We start from the raw sequence: 19,649 nt of genomic DNA on the forward strand, positions 1-19,649 counted from the left end.
TAGTGTCCCATCCTGTCCTAAATCTGATCCTCTGGATAGAATGACTATCATAGGAATAGCTTTTTATTTTAGTTTTCCGGTTACAGTGGCATAATGGACAACTGCTGAACACTAAATCAATGAGTGGACACACACTTCATCCCATCCGGTTGTCTTAACAACTGAAATAATTGAAATGTTAAAGTGTCAAATCAGATTGATCATTCTATACAATCTGTAGGTGGTTGAACCATGAACAGTCAACCTAATCATGCTTAAAAACAAAACTGTGTCAACAAGATGACAAAAATGGCCAGAAGACAAGGGGCAAAATTTGATCTATCCCAAAATATGTTTCCTGCACAAGCTGCCAAACTTTCAGATGGTTGAAAACACCCAAATGAATTGCATTTCTTCTAACAATTGGATTTCATACAGATACTTCCACTCTCAAAAGTTAAGAATCCTCCATTTTTAAATGCTTTGGAAGAGGAGAAGGAGGAGAAGGAGGAGAAGGAGGAGGAGGAGGAGGAAGAGGAGAAGGAAGAGGAGAAGGAGGAAGAGAAGGAGAGTGAGTTCAAAATACAAAAGAGATAAGAAAAATTTGCTGAATGAGTGACTGGCTATATCAATGCTTAGATGCACCAAGTCATATGTGAACTTACATGAGAGTCCATAGGCTATGCCAGGGATGTCATTCATCATCTCCTCAATTCATTAAACTTGGAGATTCTGATTTGCCAAGTTTCTTAAGATGCCCATTTATAATTGTGCTGATCCTTGGATCAAAAGAGAATCTGATTCTGTTTCATAATTGGCTTTGGCATCTACAGAGTTAACTGAGCAAGAGGAAAAAAAGGAATATATTTCAACTTTTTCCCTGTTTGGACTTGACCTATGATTTCATTGGCATACAAAAGTCTTGCTGAGGAATTGCCTTTTCCAGGGCAGATCAGCAGTTGTTCTGCAAATGATAATCCTAAAGAGTTGCCTGAGTCACTGAAAGGTTAAATGACTTTCCCAGAATCACACAGGTATTGTTTGTCAGAGATGGGACTTGAACCCATATATTCCTGACTCTGAGGGTCAATTTTCTATTCACTAGGTAAGACTCATATATATCAACTTTAAAAAACAAAGTGGAATGGATCTGTGAATCCCTCAGACTAGGGGATTTATGATTTAGTAGATACCTTCTAATGGGATGATATGGTGCTATGCCATTTATGATTTAGTAGATGCATCCTAGGGGATTGTCTGAGTCATAGAGGTTAAGTAACTAGCCCTGAGCATCAGAAGCTAGATTCAAACTTCTGTCTTCCTGACTCTAAGCCCAGCACTCTACCTTCTAGGCAATGCTCTGTCTACATTTTAAAGAAAAACCACAGATCTGAAATTATAAACATTTCAGTCCTAATTGGGCATGTCTATCTGGACCCAAGAGGGTGCAGGGACCCAACTGTAGATGCTTTTTTCCTTTTGCACATGAGAAAAGTCTTATAAACATTCATGCTCCTCTTTTAAAAAAATCTCTAAAAATTACAGTTAGATAGATTGGTAGCAATGCAGCCTACCCTGTGTGAAGAAAATAGAAATTGATTAGGAAGTGAGAGACTGTGAGAGACTGCAAATGAGTGAAAATAGCATATGAGACATTTCCAGCGTAATTTTCCAATACTGATGTGAGTAGATACCACATGGTGTTAGAACTAGATGCATTATCAATACATTTTTATTTAGCTGAAGGGTGATTTCTGCAGGTTTTTTTTTCCTCTTCTTTAAAGAATCCAAGCTCCTTTAATGCTAAAATCCATATTAGTGAGACATTCATTTGTACTGCTAATTGTATGAAACCTTAAAAATTCAGTTTCAGCCCACAGTGATTACGAACACATCTACTATGTAGCTGAGTGCTGAAGAAGAAAGATGGCTATCACCCCCTAGGGAAATAGAAAGTGAATCTTGAAAAGTCATTTTTTCTGGTACAAATTAGGCAATCGTGAGTGCTGGCAGAGGAAAATGTACTAATTTTGCCAGATGGTTAGTAGCATCTAAATATTTTGGTGCATCTGTATGACTGACTTTAGTTTTCACTTCTCCCATGCATATCTGGCACCTTCAGAGGATCATAGATTGAGAGCTGAAAGAGACTTTTAGAGGACATTGGGTTCAAATCCTGCCTCCTCCCTCATCATTTTATAGATAATGCAACTAAGGCAAACAAAGGTTAAGTGACTTACCCAGGGTCATTTAGCTAGTGTCTGAAGCAAGATTTGAACCCAATTCTTTCCTATCATTTTATCCACTGCACATCTGGGTTGCCTCTCTATTTTATGGATAAACTTGAGGGGAGAGGGATCAAATTCCCTTTGGACCAAGAATGAAGACAATTATAAATGGATGTCTTAAGAAACTTGGCAGATTAGAATCTCCAGACTTACCCAGAAGGGTGAATTGATGAGATGATGACACCACTGGTATAGCCTGTGGACTCTCAGCTAAGACCACATATGACTTAATGCATATACTGACCATTAGACTTACTTCTAAAGTCATTTCAGGTTAATTGGTCACTCCCAAAATAGAACAAATAACCAAAGGGTCAACCTAATTAGGTTGCTTTAATGGATGAAATTAAAATTTCTTGTCTTGTTGAGTAACATGGCTTGATGAGTAGAAGTGGTGCAGTTAGAAGAAGCCCTGGATAGGGAGTTGGAGGGACTGGGTTTCCATTCTAGTGACATCACTTACCTTTGTAGTCTTGTGTAAATAAATAATCGTTTAACCTTAAGAGCATAGCTTTAGGGGTAGAAGGGACCTTAGACACCAACTAGTCCCCCAATCACAGAAGTCAAGAGTTGGAAGAGACATCAGTCCATCTAGCCCAACCCACATACAAAAAGAATCTCCATTGTAACATAGCCATGTGGTCATTCAACCTCTGCTTGAAGACTTCGAGGAGGGGAAGCCCATTGACTCCTGAAACTACTTGTGGACAGCTCTAAGCATTAGGAACTTTTTCCTGACCTCAGGCCTCGACTGTTATTTTGTTACTTCCACTCAAATAGCATCATAATCCCATTTTCATAGATGAGGAAACTGAGACTGAGAAAGGTGAAATACCTTGCCAATACACAGGTAGTAGGGGGGAGATCCAGGGGTTAAATCTGGGTCCTTTGACTCCAAATTCAAGGCTTTTTGCTATTCCTCTCAGGGTCTTCATGCCCTTACATAAAATGAGGTTGTTAAACTGGACAAATGACCTCTAACCTTCATCTCAGCTCTAAAGCTTGGAGATAATAATCAGAGTGATACAGAAATGGGAGGTAGTGCAAAGCCACTTCTTCTGGCTATCTATACCTCCTTTTGCATGAATTTGCAGACAATCTATCTCTATGAAAGAAGGTTTTTTTTTCTGCTGGAAGTTAATTTTGACATGATTTACTGTACTTGGAATTCTCCCCTCTGCTTGATTATTTCCTATTTGTTGTTTACAGCTCAACTCAAATGCCACCTCCTTCCAGATGTCTATCTTGATTATCCCTGTTGGTAATGATACTCCTTCTCAGATCTTACCCAGCACTTTGTTTTGTAATTCTTATATATAACACATACAATATGTGCATATAACACACAATAAAGAGTACATGATAGGTGCCTTAGAAGGTCTGTATCTGTGAGGGACCATACCTCATATATAATGCTTATCTCTCCCATGACCTAGCACTGTGCCGTGCACACAGTAGGTGCTTTACATATGTTTGTTATATTGTGGTCAGATTGGGCCGTATAGGCTAGATGGGCTTTCCAAGTAAGTCTTAAACATGTTTATCTTGGGAAAGTGCTGCTGGGCCCAGAACTAAGTAAAAAGAAAAGATCAAGCTATATTAATTACATCTCGGAAATTGCACAGAGCTTTTAATGATGCAGTCTGCTCACTGCAGCAAAGATCTAGGTCTCTTGCTCCAGCGGATGTCATCTGAATCTTGGGATATCATGATGCTGAAAGAATAAAAATTACAAATAAGTCAAAGAGCAACGAAAAGATGGGTACCAACAGGCCAGCATATCAGTAACAAATGACATGTTAGTAACAAACGAAGTAATAAAATTAGGAACAAATGGAACAGGGTAGGAGGCATGTTTACTGCCAATCTGTATTAATGGATAGGGTGAGTCAGTAATGTCACAAGAATGAGAGACAACAGATGACCAACTACTACACTGGGACACTTAAGAAATTAAAAAAGCAAGTATAAACTCACCCAGTTCTTCATATCAATCAATGAATAATACTAAGTGTGTTTAAGGGCTGGATCAAGCAAAATGCAAAGACAGTAGATAGTAGAGAGAGTAGACTCCCCACCTGGAACCTATCACATAGTGGAGGAAGGCAAGGCATTTGTTTTTGAAGACTCTAATATTACAATGGATCTATGAGCTTCTTAGATATGGGTATTCCCTCCAGTGATTTAGACGGCAACCCATACATATGTTACTTTTAAAAAACATTTTTATTTTAAATTATTAAATTAATTTCTAACTACATGTAAAAACAATTTTTTAACATTTAAAAAAAAATTTTGAGTTCCAAATTCTATCCCTCTCCTCCCTCTCCCCTTTATTGAGAAGGCAAGCAATTTGATATAGATTATACACATGTACTCAGACAAAACATATTTCCATTTTACTCATGTTATGAAAGAAAACACAGACCAAAATATGAAAAAAAAAGTTTAAAAAAAGTATTCTTCATTCTGCATTCAGAGTCTATCAGTTCTTTCTCTGGAGGTGCATTTTTCATCATGAAAGTGTAAGACACCGAGATGTAATAAAACTAGAAAAAAAAACTAGAAGAAAATCTGAAACATCTCATGAGTACTTAGGAATTTTCTTGGATCTTTGCATTGCTGAGAATGCTAAGCCATTCATAGTTGATCATTGTACAATATTGTTGTTAGTATGTACAATGTTCTCCTGGTTCTGCTCACTTCACTTTGCATCAGTTTATGTAAGTCTTTCCAGGTTTTTCTGAAAGAACCTGCTCATCATTTCTTATAGCATAATAGTATTCCATTACATTCATATGCTACAGTTTGTCCAGCTATTCCCCAATTGATAAGCATCCCCTCAATTTCCAATTCTTTGCCACCATAAAAAGAGCTGCTATAAATATTTTTGTACAGATAGGACCTTTTCCTTTTTTTTTTTTAAATCTCTTTGGGATACAGATCTAATAGTGCTATCCCTGAGTCAAAGGGCATTCAGTCTGATAACCCTTTTGGTATAGTTCCAAATTACCGTCCAGAATCATTAGATCAGTTTACAATACTACCAACAATGCATTAGTGTTCCATTTTTCCCACATTTTCTCCAACATTTATCATTGTCCTGTTTTGTCATGTTAGCCAATCTGATAGGTGTGATGTGGTACCTCAGAGTTGTTTTGATTTGCATTTCTTTAATCGATAATGATTTTGAACATTTTTCTCATATGATTATAGATAGCTTTGATTTCTTCACCTGAAAATTGCCTGTTCGTATCCTTCCACCATTTATCAATTGGGAAATGACTCATTCTTATAAATTTAACCCAGTTTTCTAGACATTTGAAAAATGAGGTATTTATCAGTAAAACGTGCTATAAAACCCCCCACCCCATTTTCTATTTTACTTCTAATCTTGGCTGCATTGGTTTTGCTTGTGTAAATCCTTTTTAATTTAATGTAGTCAAAATCCTCTATTTTGCTCCCTAGCTTTTGTTTGGCTATAAATTCTTCCGTTATCCATTCATCTGATAAGTAAACTATTCCATGGTCCCCTAATTTGCTCATGCTGTTACCTTGTATGTCTGTATCTTGAAACCGTTTTAACCTTTTCTTGTTATACAGTGTGACGTATTGGTCTATACCTAGTTTCTGCCAAGCTATTTTCCAGTTTTCCCAGCAGTTCCTGTCAAATAGTGAGTTCTTATCCTAAAAGCTTTGCATTTATCAAACACTGGATTACTATGGTCATTACCTTCCTTGTAACATGTACCCAATCTATTCCACTGATACACCACTCTATTTCTTAGCCAGTACCAGAGTGTTTTGATGATTACCACTTTGTAATACAGTTTGAGATCTGGTACAGCTAGGCTACCTTCCTTCACATATTTTTTTCATTGATTCCCTTGATATTCTTGATCTTTGGTTCTTCCAGATGAATGCTGTTATTTTTTCAAGCTCTATAAAATAATTTTTGGTAGTTTGATTGGTATGGCACTGAATTAGTAAATTAATTTAGGTAGAACGGCCATTTTTATTATATTAGCTCAGCCTATGAGCAATTGATATTTCTCCAGTTATTTAGATCTGACTTTATTTGTCAGAAAATCATTCTGTAATTGTGTTCATATAGTTTCTGGATTTGTCTCCCAAGTATTTTATGTTGTCTACAGTTATTTTAAATGGAATTCCTCTTTCTATCTCTTCCTGCTGGACTCTGTCATATATAGAAATGCTGATGATTTATGCTGGTTTATTTTATATCCTGCAACTTCACTGAAGTTGTTAATTATTTCAACTAATTTTTTAGCTGATTCTCTAGGATTCTCTAAGTATACTATCATGTCATCTGCAAAGAGTGATAGTTTTGCTTCTTTGTTGCCCATTCTAATTCCTTCTTTTTCTTCTCATTGTTATAACTAACATTTCTATTATAATATTGAATAATAGAGGTGCTAATGGGTATCCTCGCTTCACCCCTTATTGTGTTGGGAAGGCATCTAGCTTATCTCCATTATAGATAATGCTTGCTGATGGTTTTAGAGAAATACTACTTATTATTTTAAGGAAAGCTCCTGTTCCTATACTTGCTGGTATTTTTTTTTACTAGAAATGAGTGCTGTATCTATTGAGACAATCACAAGATATTTTTTGTTGATTTTGTAATTCACATGGTCAATCATGCTGATAGTTTTCCTAATGTTGAACCAGCCCCAGATTCCTGGTATAAATTCCACCTGGTCACAGTATGACCCTTGTGACATCTTCTTGCTAGCATTTTTATTTAAAAATTTTGCATCAATATTTATTAGAGAATTGGCCTATAATTTTCTTTTTCTGTTCTTGCTCTTCCTAGTTTAGGTATCAGAACAATATTTGTGTCATAAAAGAAATTTGGCAGGATTCTTTCTTTACCTGTTTTTCCAGATAGTTTATATAGTATTGGAATTAATTGAAAATTCACTTGTCCTAGGGATTTTTTCTTGGGAAGCTCATTAATGGATTGTTTAATTTCTTTTTCTAAGATGGAGTTATTTAAGTATTCTATTTCTTCTTCCGTTAATCTGGATAATTTATATTTTAGTAAATATTCATCCATTTCACTTAGATTGTCATATTTATTGACATATAGTTGGGCAAAATAATTCCCAATAATTGCTTTAATTTCCTCTTATGAGAGAGGAAAGTCGAGGTTCCCCCAGTAGTATAGTTTTACTGTCTATTTCTTCCATCAACTTATTTAATTTTTAATTTAAGAATTTGGATGCTATACCATTTGGTGCAAATATGTTTCATTCTTTTGATTTTTTATGCTGTTTTGTTTCTTGATGTCTCATGGAGTCATTAGCTTCCACTTGCTCAATTCTAATTTTTAAGAAATTATTTTCTTCAGTGAACTTTGGACCTTCATTTTCCATTTGGCTAATTTTACTTTTTAGGGGGGTTGTTTTCATCAGTGAATTTTTGTACATCTTTCTTCATCTTTTGTGCTTCTTTTACCAAGCTGTTGATTCTTTTTCATGATTCTCATTTATTTTCCTATTTTTTCCTTTACTTCTCTTGTTTGGTCTTTTAAATCCTTTTTGAGTTTTTCCAGGTATTCTTTTGGGGCCTGACACCAGTGCAACCTTTTCTTTGAGGCTTTGCATGTGGCCATTTTAATATTGTTTTCGTCTTCTGAGTTTGTGTTTTGATCTTCCCCATCACCATAATGACTTCCTATGGCCAGGTTTTTTTCTGTGTGTGCGCTCATTTTTTCCAGCCTATTTCTTGAGTTTTAACTTTATGTTAAAGTTGGGCTCTGCTCCAGGGGTGTTGAGGGCACTGTCTCAAACTTCAGATTTTTCATGATGCTATTTTCAGAGTTAATTCTGTGAGGACCTGTAAGTTTTCATTTCTTCCAAAGTGGTATGATCTAAGGAGAAGTGTGCTCATTGTTCCCCTGGACTATGCTCTGGTCTGTGAGTGACCACAAACACACTTTTCTGTTCCGGAGCCATCACCATGGTCCCTGCTCCCCTGGGACTGCAAGCTTTTGTGTTAGTGGCCCCCTCCCAGGACTGTGACCTGGGCCTGCAATTCAGATTCCCATATGGACAATGCAACTGAGCCCTGCGTCCAGTGCCAGCAGTGTCCCCCTAATCTTCTTCTGATCAGTTGTGCAGTGCTCTTACTGTCTGTGGTCTAAGAGCTCTAGAAGTCGCTGCAGCTGATGCAGTTGCTCCCAAGGCTTGGGCTGGCTTGCTAGGCTCTATCTGAACTGGACTATATTCAGCTTCACTAAACTGTGCTCTACTCTTACCCCAGTCAAAATTCTAAGTGGTCTTAGACTGGAAAATTGTTTTGTCCCATGCTTTTGTTGGTTCTGCCCCTCCAGAATTCATTCTGAGGCATTATTCTAAAGGCGTTTGGAGGGGAATTTGGGAGAGCTCAGGTAAGTCCCTTCCAGAGTTAAACTGTCATTTTGGCTCCACCTCCAAGGCTTCTCCATTTTTTAAAAATAATTTTTATTGTGGCAGGTAGGTGGTGCAGTGGGTAGAGCTCCAGCCTCAGAGTCAGGAGGACCTGGGTTCAGATCTGCCCTCAGATACTTGACACTTACTAGCTGTGTGACCTTGGGCAAGTCACTTAACCCTGATAGGTTCACCAAAAATATATATACTTATATTTTCTGTTTCTTATATCACCATAGTATACTATGTGTCCTTCCTCTTTCCCCTCCCTAAAAGCCACCCCACATAATAAATAGCGTTGGTTTCTTTAAAGATGAAAAAAGAATCAGTATAACTGATCAATACATTGAAAAAGTCCAAAACACATGTGCAATGAATAACACTTGTGGACCTAGGTTGAAGGTATCTTCTAATATCTCTTCATTTGAGTCCCACTTGATCTTCGTAATTTTGTTATGTTTACTTTTGATTTTTTGGCACGTCCTTATTCTTTCCATTTGCATTCCTGTAGTTACTGTGTATTTTGTTTTCTTGGCTCTGCTTACTTCACTCTGCATCAGTTCTTATAGATGTTTCTACGTTTTCCTGTATTCATCACATGGATTATTTCTTACAGAGCAGCAATATTCTGTTACATTCATATAACACAATTTGTTTAGCCATTACCCAATCTATGGGTATCTACTTTGTTTCCAATTCTTAGCTATGACAAAAAGTGCTGCTGTAACTATTTTGGAGTATGTGGAGAGCCTGCCCATTCTTTATCACTCTTGTACATGTCCTGTCATAAATCAGTCAGAGGAGATTCGCCCAATGTACCAGGGTCCTCTTAGTTGTCCATCAATTTTTGTCAATTCTTGCTGGATAACAGGCGAGCCTTTCTTTCTTTTCTTTTTTTTTTTCTTCTGGTTATACATTTCTCTGATAGTGTACTTTTCAGTGCTCCTTTTGCATAATTACTTAACTGCAATGTGTTGCAGCCTGTTCATGTCCACCATGAGTCTCGACACTGCTCTGTGGGTGATTTTGAACTTTGATTCTTCCAAGACTATAGTCTTTTGTGACTAGCACTCTCACAACTTCCCCCAGAAGGTTCATTGTTATATAATACGGGTCTTGGTCTTAGTGAGACAGATGAATTTATTAAAATGACATAGATTTGAATATTCTTCAGGATTCAAAAGAACAATTTGGGTGTGGATGCTCCTTCACTGGTATGGGTAGTCAATCCCTCCACAGACACAGATCATAAATTGGGAGACAGTGTGAGTTTGGAACCAGAGAAGCTCAGGTCAAATCCTAGCTTTGCCATTTACTAGCTGTGTGACCTGGGGCAGGCCTCATCTCCTCTGAGCCTCAGTTTCATCACACATAAAATGAAGCAGATGGATTTGATGACTGCCAAGGTCGTTTCCTGCTCTAAACCTATGATCCCATAAAGCTTCCCAGGGCATTGGGTGAATCATCCACGAGGGATCTGGGAAAGCAGGGATGAGAATCCACAGGATGAGAGGGCCTAGAAGGGGTGTAACCTGAACCCATGCAGCCATCAAAATAAGTTAGCTAGTTTTGGAATTTGCAGCCTTAGGAAATCACACCTCAGACTTTGGTTTTATTAGCATTGCGCCCTAACCAGTTCAGCTAAATACACAGTTCCAAGTAAAGGCAAGCACCGAGCCTGGTTTTCAGCAATGTTCTTGGGAGTATAGAAGTAGTATGCTCTTTTAGGAGAGGAGGTTAGATAACTTTCTTAAGCTTCTTCGCAGATTCCCCCAGACCTCTTAAGCATGAGTAGCCATAGTTATGTGTTCCACCCAGATCAGTGGAGTCAAACGCCAGCTGCCAGGCTGCATGCATCCCAAACCAGATCAAATTTGTTACTGGGAAATATTGAACAAGATAAATATAACAAAATATAGATAAGATTACATTTTAAATCTAAGTCAATCTGTAACCCACAGGAATTCTTGTGTATGAATTCATGGCCTTTGTTTACATCTGAGTTTGACATCGCCACTCTAGATTAAGCTCTCTGGGGACAGAGATCAGAGCTTCTATCTCTTTATTTGCCTCACAGTGTCTAGTAGGGGCATACTCTGGGCACACAGTTCCAGAAGTGTCAGAGGAAGAAGTAGGAGTGGAAGCATAGAATCTAGTGACCCACAACAAGAGATTTTCTAAGGCTAGGCTCCCTGTTCCAACTCTGTCTCATTATTGACCACTTCCCCCTCTCTGAAGGCTCAGAAATGGTCATTCTACATTGAACATCTATAAAGGTATCCTTCAGTGCCCATGCTAATCCTGGGGAGAATATTCCATTCTGCCGAGAGTGCTTCTCAAATTACATATATTATATGAATCTCATGATGTGGGTATTGTGAAGAGAAGATTGCAAATGCCATGAGAATTCCCTCAGTTGAGGGCAGACACTATTTCATTTTTTTTTTGCCTTGTAGTATTTGGGGTGGTAGAAAAAGCTAGGTGGCACAATGAATAGAACACAGGGCCTGGAGTCAAGAAGATTTGATTTATCGGACCTCAGGTACTTTCTAGCTTCATGATCCTGGGCAAGTCACTTAACCTCAGTTTCCTAATTTGTAAAATAGAAGTACCTACCTACCAGATAGGTATTAAATGAGATAATATTTATAAAAATGCCTTGCAAACATTAAAGTGCTATATAATGCTATTGTTATTATTATTAAAATATCTTAAATGTAACAGACACTGAAAATGTTTGCTGAATTCAAGACACAAAATCACAAAACTTCAGAGTTATAAGGGACCTCACTGGCCTTCTAATTCAACCCCAACCTGAACAGAAATCCTTGAGAGTTGCTTCTGCCAGAGGGTATTGAAAATGTTTTTAGTAAAAGGACTATTTGTTTGAACCTTCTGGCTCTGAGTGATCTGTTGTAACAAGATGACTAATAGCTGCCCTGATATTTCTACAATATGGACCCAACAAGTGATTTTTAGCCTTGGCTAACAGACCTCCCATTATTTCCTAGGGCAACCTATCCAAGTTTTTTGATAGCTCCAACTACTTTGAGTCTTGATTTTTCTAGGGCTTATCCTTGCTTTCCAAATTTATGTTCTCTATGTATTATTATTTTTTTAAGTTCTTGGAAAAGGTTTACTCTATTAAACCCATGGAGGCTAGAATCACTGCATAGTCAACATTTCCAAACTGTCCTTGATCTGTAAGCCAAAAATATACAAACTGCCTCCTCCAACTAATAGCACACACACACACACACACACACACACACACACACACATACACACACACACACACACAGGAGTAAAGCGAGAAGATTTCCATTCAAAAACAACATACCAATGTAATGCTCAGGGTTCTATGCCTGATTTTTTTTAACTTAATTTATTTTGATTTACAACAATCACTTCCTTAAGCTTTTGAGTTTTAAATTTTTCGCCTCCCCCCCCAAGCCAGTGCGCAATCTGATATAGGCTACACATACACATTCCTATTAAACATATTTTCACATCAGTGATGTTGTAAGGACTGTGCCTGATTTCCCTAACGATGTTTCCACTGCTGGGGTACATGACCAAGGAATTACACTAGAGAAACCTTAAGTGAGAGGGCTACAGAGGAAAATTGTTAAGATGCTCTATATTTTAATAAATTGTTTCTCCCGTGATACTTTATATTTGAAGAGATTTTTTTTCTCTTTCATGGATTTCCAAATATTTTACAGACATTAATTAGACTAATTCTCCCGTAACCCTTTGAAATTAAGTAGGCTACATTATCATCCCTTATTAACAAATGGGGGACCTGAGGGCCAAAGAGCTTAAATCACTTCTGTGAGGTAACATAGTGAGTCAGTGATGAAGAAAAAAACCAGGACCGGCACCCTTGATTTCCAATCCACAGCTATTAGCTACTAGACCTTATTCTTCAGGATCACTTGGAGCTTTTGTTGGTTTTTCTGGAACAAAAACCTTGAAAATTCAGTTTTGTGAAAGAAAGAAGATATGATCTCGTGTCCCCATACTGGCTTTGGAACAAAGGGGAAGGCATATCCAGGTCTGATAATGTGTTTCTGAGGCAAAGCAACCCACAACAAAGAAAAAGAAAAAGAATTGTTTTTTTTTTCAAGAAAGACATCACTGTTCTTCGCAAGGCTGAATGCCCTTTGAATCAGATTCTAACAGTAAGGCCCAGCCTGCAGAACAAAACGGCTCCATTCACTTCAAACTAGAGTATTTTTGCTAAACCTTCTTTGGAGAATTCCCAGCTTTGTTTAATAAATCACCAGGGCTTCTCTTCAAACCACCCAGCAGCTGACCCTAGTTTATCTCTAGAGGATCCTCAATGTTGCCAGGAGAAACAGAACATTCTCATTGAATTAACTACTGCCATGGGATACGAGACTATTTTGCATCTAAAGAAACACCCTCAAGAAAATGTTTTTTTAAGAAAGAGAGAGCTTTAAGGTGGTTAGACAAACAGAAAGTCTTCCAGTCACTAAATAAGCATACTTATTTAGCCATAGTCAGGCCTTGACTTCAGTACATGTCAGTCATGACTCATAAAACGTTAAACATTTCACACACTGAAAGTTACAGCCGAGATATTTTCATCTGCTTTAAGTTGTGTATGTTTCTTTGTGTCTCCTGATATTTTCTACAGCTATAGTGACCCCCAACATCAGGTTTCTGAGGGCCCTGCTATACTTGGGGTGGACATGACCAGAGATTCTGGTGAAGCCCCAAAGGAAATAAAGATCAGCTGCCATGGAGCCAGAACTCAAAAGAACCTTAGACATCATCCTAATCCATAAACCAATGATTCTCACAGTGTGAGAACCTTTCAGGTGAGGTCTGTTAGGTTAAAACTATTCTCATAATAATAATCCTAAGATGTTATTTGCCTATTAAAACACTCCCTTTTCTAATTACTTTCCAACTCTATGGGGCTTGATTTTCTTCATATGCTTCAATCAAAACAACATATCCCAACAGATTGAATTCGGAAGAAGATATGAGGATCCAGCTGTCTTTTTATTAAGCCAGACATTAAAAATTTTTGCAAAGATTTGTAAAACAATACCACTCTTCTCAGTAATTCTATTGTATTTTGGAAAATGTAGTTATGTTTTCATAAAAATGTTATTAATTTTAACATGTAATGGGTTTATTACTTTCATTTTAAATGAATTGATAAATATTTTTAAAGTTCCTCAGTTTTAATTTCTAACATTGTAAATATTAATAGATATAACCCACACAAGCAAAAGCTCTTTAGAGTTCTCTTTAAAAATGTAAAGAGGTCTTAAGGCCAAAAAGTTTGAGAACTAATGACCAAGATGTTCAGCAACCAAGTGGTGAAGTGGACAGAGTACTGGGACTTAAGTCAAGAAGATCTGAGTTCAAATGCAGTCTGATACTTACTAGCTGTGCGATCCTAGGCAAGTCATTTAACCATTGTCTGCCTCAGTTTCCTCAACTGTAAAATGGGGATAATCATAGCACCTACCTCACAGGGTTGTTGTGAGTATCAAATGAGATGATATTTATAAGGCTTTTAGTATAATGCTTGCTACATAGTAGGTATTTAATAAATACTTGGGCATATTCACGTTATTTTATTTCTTTTTAAAGACTGGTTTTCCTTATCTTGCAGGGGCTACTCACTGTCGTAATCCCACTTTGATCGGCACAGGAGCTTTGCCCTGTTCCATTATCAGATCTGGATTGTCTGTCCCTTCTTAGACAACCTAGTGTCCCTTCATTCCCAGAGTTCAGCATAGCAATGTTGAACTTTCAGACCCTTGATTGTCTTAGCCAACTGAAGCTCAGAACTCCCAAGTTACAGAGATCCACCAGCCTCAGTCTTCCTTGTAGCAAGGATTACAAAAGTAGACTATCATGTCTGGCAAACCACTAATTTTAAATATAAGGAAAGTAAGGCCAGAAAATCATTGGGTCATAGATTTAAAACTGGATAGGAAATGAGAATCATTTGTTCCACTATAATTTTAGTAAAATTATCATTTTACAGCGGGGAAAGCCAAGGTTCCAAGTAAGTTGATCAACACACCACTTAGGCAACAACCAGGATATGAATCCAGATTTTCTGACTCCAAATAAGGTAAAGTGGACAGAGGGCAAGGCTTAGAGTCAGAGGACCTGGGTTACATTCCCACTCTGACACCTGCTTTGTGACCTCAGGCAAGTCACCCTCTCTAGGACTCAGTTTTTCCATCTGTAAAATCGATCAGATGACCTTGACCATACCTTCAGGCTCCATACATGAGATTTTATGATCCTAAATTACGCACTCTCATCAGTAACACAATGAGGACTCAGAGTAGTTCTACCACAAGCAATATAAGAATTATCTCACACACACAAGAAATATTGTCCCTGAGTAAGCATGCTTTCAAGTATATCCCATGGTGGGGGGGGGGTAGAGTTTACATCAAGAATTTATGAGGTGATCTATAGTGATGGAATGCTTTTAGAGGTACTGCCCAGACAGAATGTAGACTGAAGAAAGCGTGTAACCAAGAAGAGAAAATGGTTTCTGAGTTGGTGATTCACAGTGTAAATGGATATTCTTAGCTCTGTTGTGTGAAGGTCTTTTTTTTAAAAAAAACTCCGTAAGGATTCAATCAGCTTAGTATGCCACTCAGAAGATGAGTCCTGTGTTTGCATGCACATGGGAAAGAGAATTCAGAAAGTCTACTGGCTTTTGTTTGTCAGGGACTGTGGGAGTAGCTGAGTCAAAAAGGGTAATGCTAGTGATTCATCATAAGGCATACTCTAGGCTGGGCTGTTAGTTGCATATCTGATAGATCTTTGTTGAAGCCTTCTTATGCCTAGATCAGGGTTGTCACAGCCTCTTTTGGTAATCTGGTGAAACCTATGCATCTTCTCCTTGGAAGGACATTTAAAAATGCGTAAAATAAAACACATAGAATGACAAAGGAAATCAAAGGCTAGTGAAAATAAAGATGTAATTTTGTTTCCATCTAAGTTCACTCACCCGCTTAAATTTCTTTATGCACACAGATTAAGAATCTTTGACCTGTTTCTTTTGCTCAGCAAGTTATTAACAAAGAAGGAGAAATTAGAGGTGGAGAGGAGATGTCAGATATGGTAGTATTTTTGTCATTTTGGAAAAAGGTGAATAATCCTAATAAGGGTGGCTAAGGAATCCCAGATAATACAAAATCCTCATTTTACTGGATTAAACCACCTCCAACCCCTTTTATTAGAGCCATTGGAAAGCAGCCAAAATGACCAACTTGTGTTTCCTAGTCCAGAGAACATAAGTTACTTGAGGGTGGAGGTCCTTTCTTTTTGTCTTTGTATCTTCAGCACCTAGTACAGTACCTAGTGTATGGTAGGCACTTGGTAAATGTTTAGTGATTCATTGATGGGTCATACAGCTTGTGGTTCAATGTGATAGATCCTTTTGGACAGACATCATGCATGGCCAGCAATTTGGCATTTTCCATTGTATGATTTGGTCTTCTTCCCCATTAAATGTGCTACTGTTGTGTTTGAGATGTGTATTCTAGTGTCCCCATGCCACAACTGCTACTTTTTTTCCTCTTTCACAGAATATTTATTTTTCAATTTATTTCACTTTCAATTTATGGAATAAAATAAGCATTTCCATAACATAGTATAATAAAAAAATAAGGTGATTACACATGAAACTGCAAATCTATTATGTACATCTTGCTATTCCTTCTAAATACAATTACCATGGAAATTTCTTTCCTTTTCTTCTTCCCTTCCCCCCCCCCCATGGCTACCATTAGACACAAACAGGTATATAGATATAAAATTATTCTATATATACACTTCTATTTATCAGTTCTTTGTCTGGATGCAGATAGCATATGTTCTTTATTTTTAATGTGTGCATTTATAATAGTCAAAATGGCTTATTTGCTCAAAGTCACAAATAAGACTTTGAGACTTTAAGAGCAAAGTCGTTCTTGAAACAGTATTGCTGTTACTGTATACAATGTTCTCTAGGTCCTGCTCACTTTACTCTTCACCATTTTGTGAGCCCCAGCCTGCGTGACCATGAAGCTATTCAGCGGAGGATACCCAATAGAGAACAATCTTTACAGATATCCCCATTATGTTAGTTTTCCTGAAGCAGTTCTTAAACTTTTAGCAACTGACACGTATTTTCCCATTCACAACACAACCCAAAGCTGGTTCCAGGCAGTGATTCTCTAGGGACACAGAGTACATCAAGGATTCTGCGTATGTGTCCAGGGGCCCTGCACAGGTAAATAAGGCTTCTCCTAACAGCATATATCTCTGCTTTTAATTTAGCCACAACTCAGGGCTGCTGTGTCTGGCATAGGGATGCAGTCCGATAGACTCAGACAATGCTGTTACTAACAGTGGTACATTCTGTGTTTATGAAGACAGCTGAACGCAGGGATGTTTCACAAGCAAATCAGCTATCATCTGGCGTTTGTTTGCACCATACAACTGTGCAGGTGGACTTACTGATCTCTGGAGCCAAGGTCTGAAGCAAGCAGGAAATAAAATATTTTCTAAAAAATGCTTTTGAAAGAAAGATTTTAAGAAATCCAGCATATACCCTTACATAAACTATGAATTGAGAGGGCAGGAGAAATAGATTTCCTATGTCTCTAGTTTTTGATTTTTTACTCTTTAAGCCTTGTTGGATCCTAGAGCTCCTCTGGAATCTGGAGAATAAGATAGGAAGGTGAGGGTAGCATAGGTCACTATATTTATATCACTTTGGAACTTTGGTGTATACACTAATTCACATCACATCCTCTTATCTTGTGCATTTCTTATGCACGTCCTTCCACAGAGAGTCTACCCGATGAGTTGGAGATATTGCTTAATATCATAGGGGTTACCAAGGAACCTGGTAACCCAGCCATCTGTTTCCCTTAATTCCTTTTTTAAAATTTATTTTATTTTCAATTCATGGAACAAAATAAGCACTTCCCATAACACAGTACAATAAAAAGATGATTTCATATGAAACTGCAAATCTACTATGTACAACTTGCTAATTCCTCCAAATATATGACAGTTATTGTGTAAATTTTTTTCTTTTTTTTTCTCCCCCCTGCCCTAGAGATGGCTACCATTAGACACAAATAGGTATATACATATATATACATGTAAAATTATTCTATACATACTTCCATTTATCAGTTCTTTCTCTGGATTGCAGATAGCATCTTCCCTTATATGTCCTCTATTTTTAATTTATCTATTTATTATAGTCAAAATGACTTAATGGCTCAAAGTTGTTCTAAAAGCAATATTGTAGTTACTATATGCAATGTTCTCTTGGTTCTTTTCACTTTGTTCTTTGTCATTTTGTGCAAGTCTTTCCATACCTTTCTAAGGTCACTGAGCACTGAGTATTCCATTACTCCCTCAGTTCTTGATACATGACCAGGCCACCTCCTTTCCTAGTCACACACATTAGTGAGAATGTTTTAAATGCTCTTTTCTGAGCACAAGTCATTGTGGCTAATATTCCATAAGCTGTTTAACTCCATCATTGGTCTTTCCATTGCCCTGGAAGCAATTGACCACTTCGATTTTTTTGATAAATTGATAATCTGTGATTTGTAGCCACAAAATACCTCAAGGAGAATGTTTGTGTAAAGGAGATGAGAATAGGAGAGTGAATTACAGCAAGTAATGGAGAATCACGAAAATATGGTGAAATTTTCCAAATGTGATATCTATCGCCTGATCTCCCATCACTACTCAATTCTGTCCCAGGAGAATAAAAGTTCTTTGAGGGTATGGACTATGCTTTTGCTTTGGGTCTGCATTCCCAGTGCCTAGCAGGTACTTAGATGCTTGTTGAATTGAACTGAATCTCTATCGACTGTCCAAATTGCACCTATTGATGAACCAACTTGACTGGACTTCCAGTTGAATGTGTTAGCCTGTGCAACAAGTGTTTTTTGTCCATTTTGGTTTGCTACCATTAATAGTTCAAGAAATCTCTTTCAGAAGGTATTCATTTGTGACCTGGGACTGTCTCAGGTCATTTTCTTGGTAGTTTAGATTTGAGATCAGAATGACTCAGGTACTCCTGAGTCATTCAACAGTTTACAAAAAGAAGCTTACTTAGGCAAAGCAGAAGACATTCAACAAGGATATTTAGGGAAGATATTACATCAGTTCAGCTAAACAGAATTTCCCAACGTTAGTCATGTGTCTGCCTATGGTCAGCAGCCTCAAAGAGAACCCCAGAGTTCCTCTGGGTAGACATGAAGGAGATAGAGTGGATAGAACACTTGACTTAGAATCAGGAAGACCTGAGTTTGAATCCTATTTTAGTCACTTATTAATTGTGTGATGCTGGCTAAGTCCCTTAACCTCTCTCCCTCTGTTTCATCATCTGTTAAATGGGGATAATAATAGCACCTACCTTATAGGGTTGTTGTTGAGGATCGAATGAAACAACATATGTAAAACACTTCGCAAATCTTAAAATGCTATGCAAATGTTTTTTGCACTCGGGCAACCAGGAAGCCATGGCAGAGACTTGAGCAATCAAGTTTCAAGAAGAGTTTCAGTCTCTTACGGGAAATAATTAACCCAACCTAGAAAGGGTAGGGACTTAGAAAAAGCTGACTCAGCCTACATGTCAGGACCCTAGGAAATGCTACTACCATACATTCCAAAGTGTAACACAGTTATATAATTTGTGAATAATAACATGTAGAGAATAATAGAAACTGATGTTTACAGTTTGAAGACAAGACCTGCGACTTAATTGTTTAGGGAATTCCCAGATGAGAAAACTCTCTCTACCAATCAATTGATCAATTGATCAATAAACCTTGATTACACACCTACTATGTGCCAGCCACTGAGTTAAGTGCTCGAGGTACAAAAAAGAGGTCAAAGGTAGCCCCTGCCCTCAAGGAGCTTA

The 19,649-nt window shown here is 37.6% G+C and overlaps 1 long non-coding RNA gene across 1 annotated transcript; it reads right to left on the reverse strand.

Moving 5' to 3' along the window:
• Window positions 1–3,866: 3,866 nt before the first annotated feature.
• On the reverse strand, window positions 3,867–19,258 carry LOC144454339 (uncharacterized). The gene is made up of 2 exons (XR_013482735.1): window positions 19,143–19,258; window positions 3,867–3,981 (listed from the first exon to the last, which is right to left on the reverse strand). It is a non-coding gene; the product is annotated as an uncharacterized LOC144454339 (long non-coding RNA).
• Window positions 19,259–19,649: the final 391 nt, after the last annotated feature.

The sequence above is a fragment of the Phascolarctos cinereus genome, unplaced genomic scaffold (assembly GCF_003287225.1).
Source record: "Phascolarctos cinereus isolate Bilbo 61053 unplaced genomic scaffold, phaCin_HiC Scaffold_726;HRSCAF=1367, whole genome shotgun sequence".
Classification (NCBI taxonomy): domain Eukaryota; kingdom Metazoa; phylum Chordata; class Mammalia; order Diprotodontia; family Phascolarctidae; genus Phascolarctos; species Phascolarctos cinereus.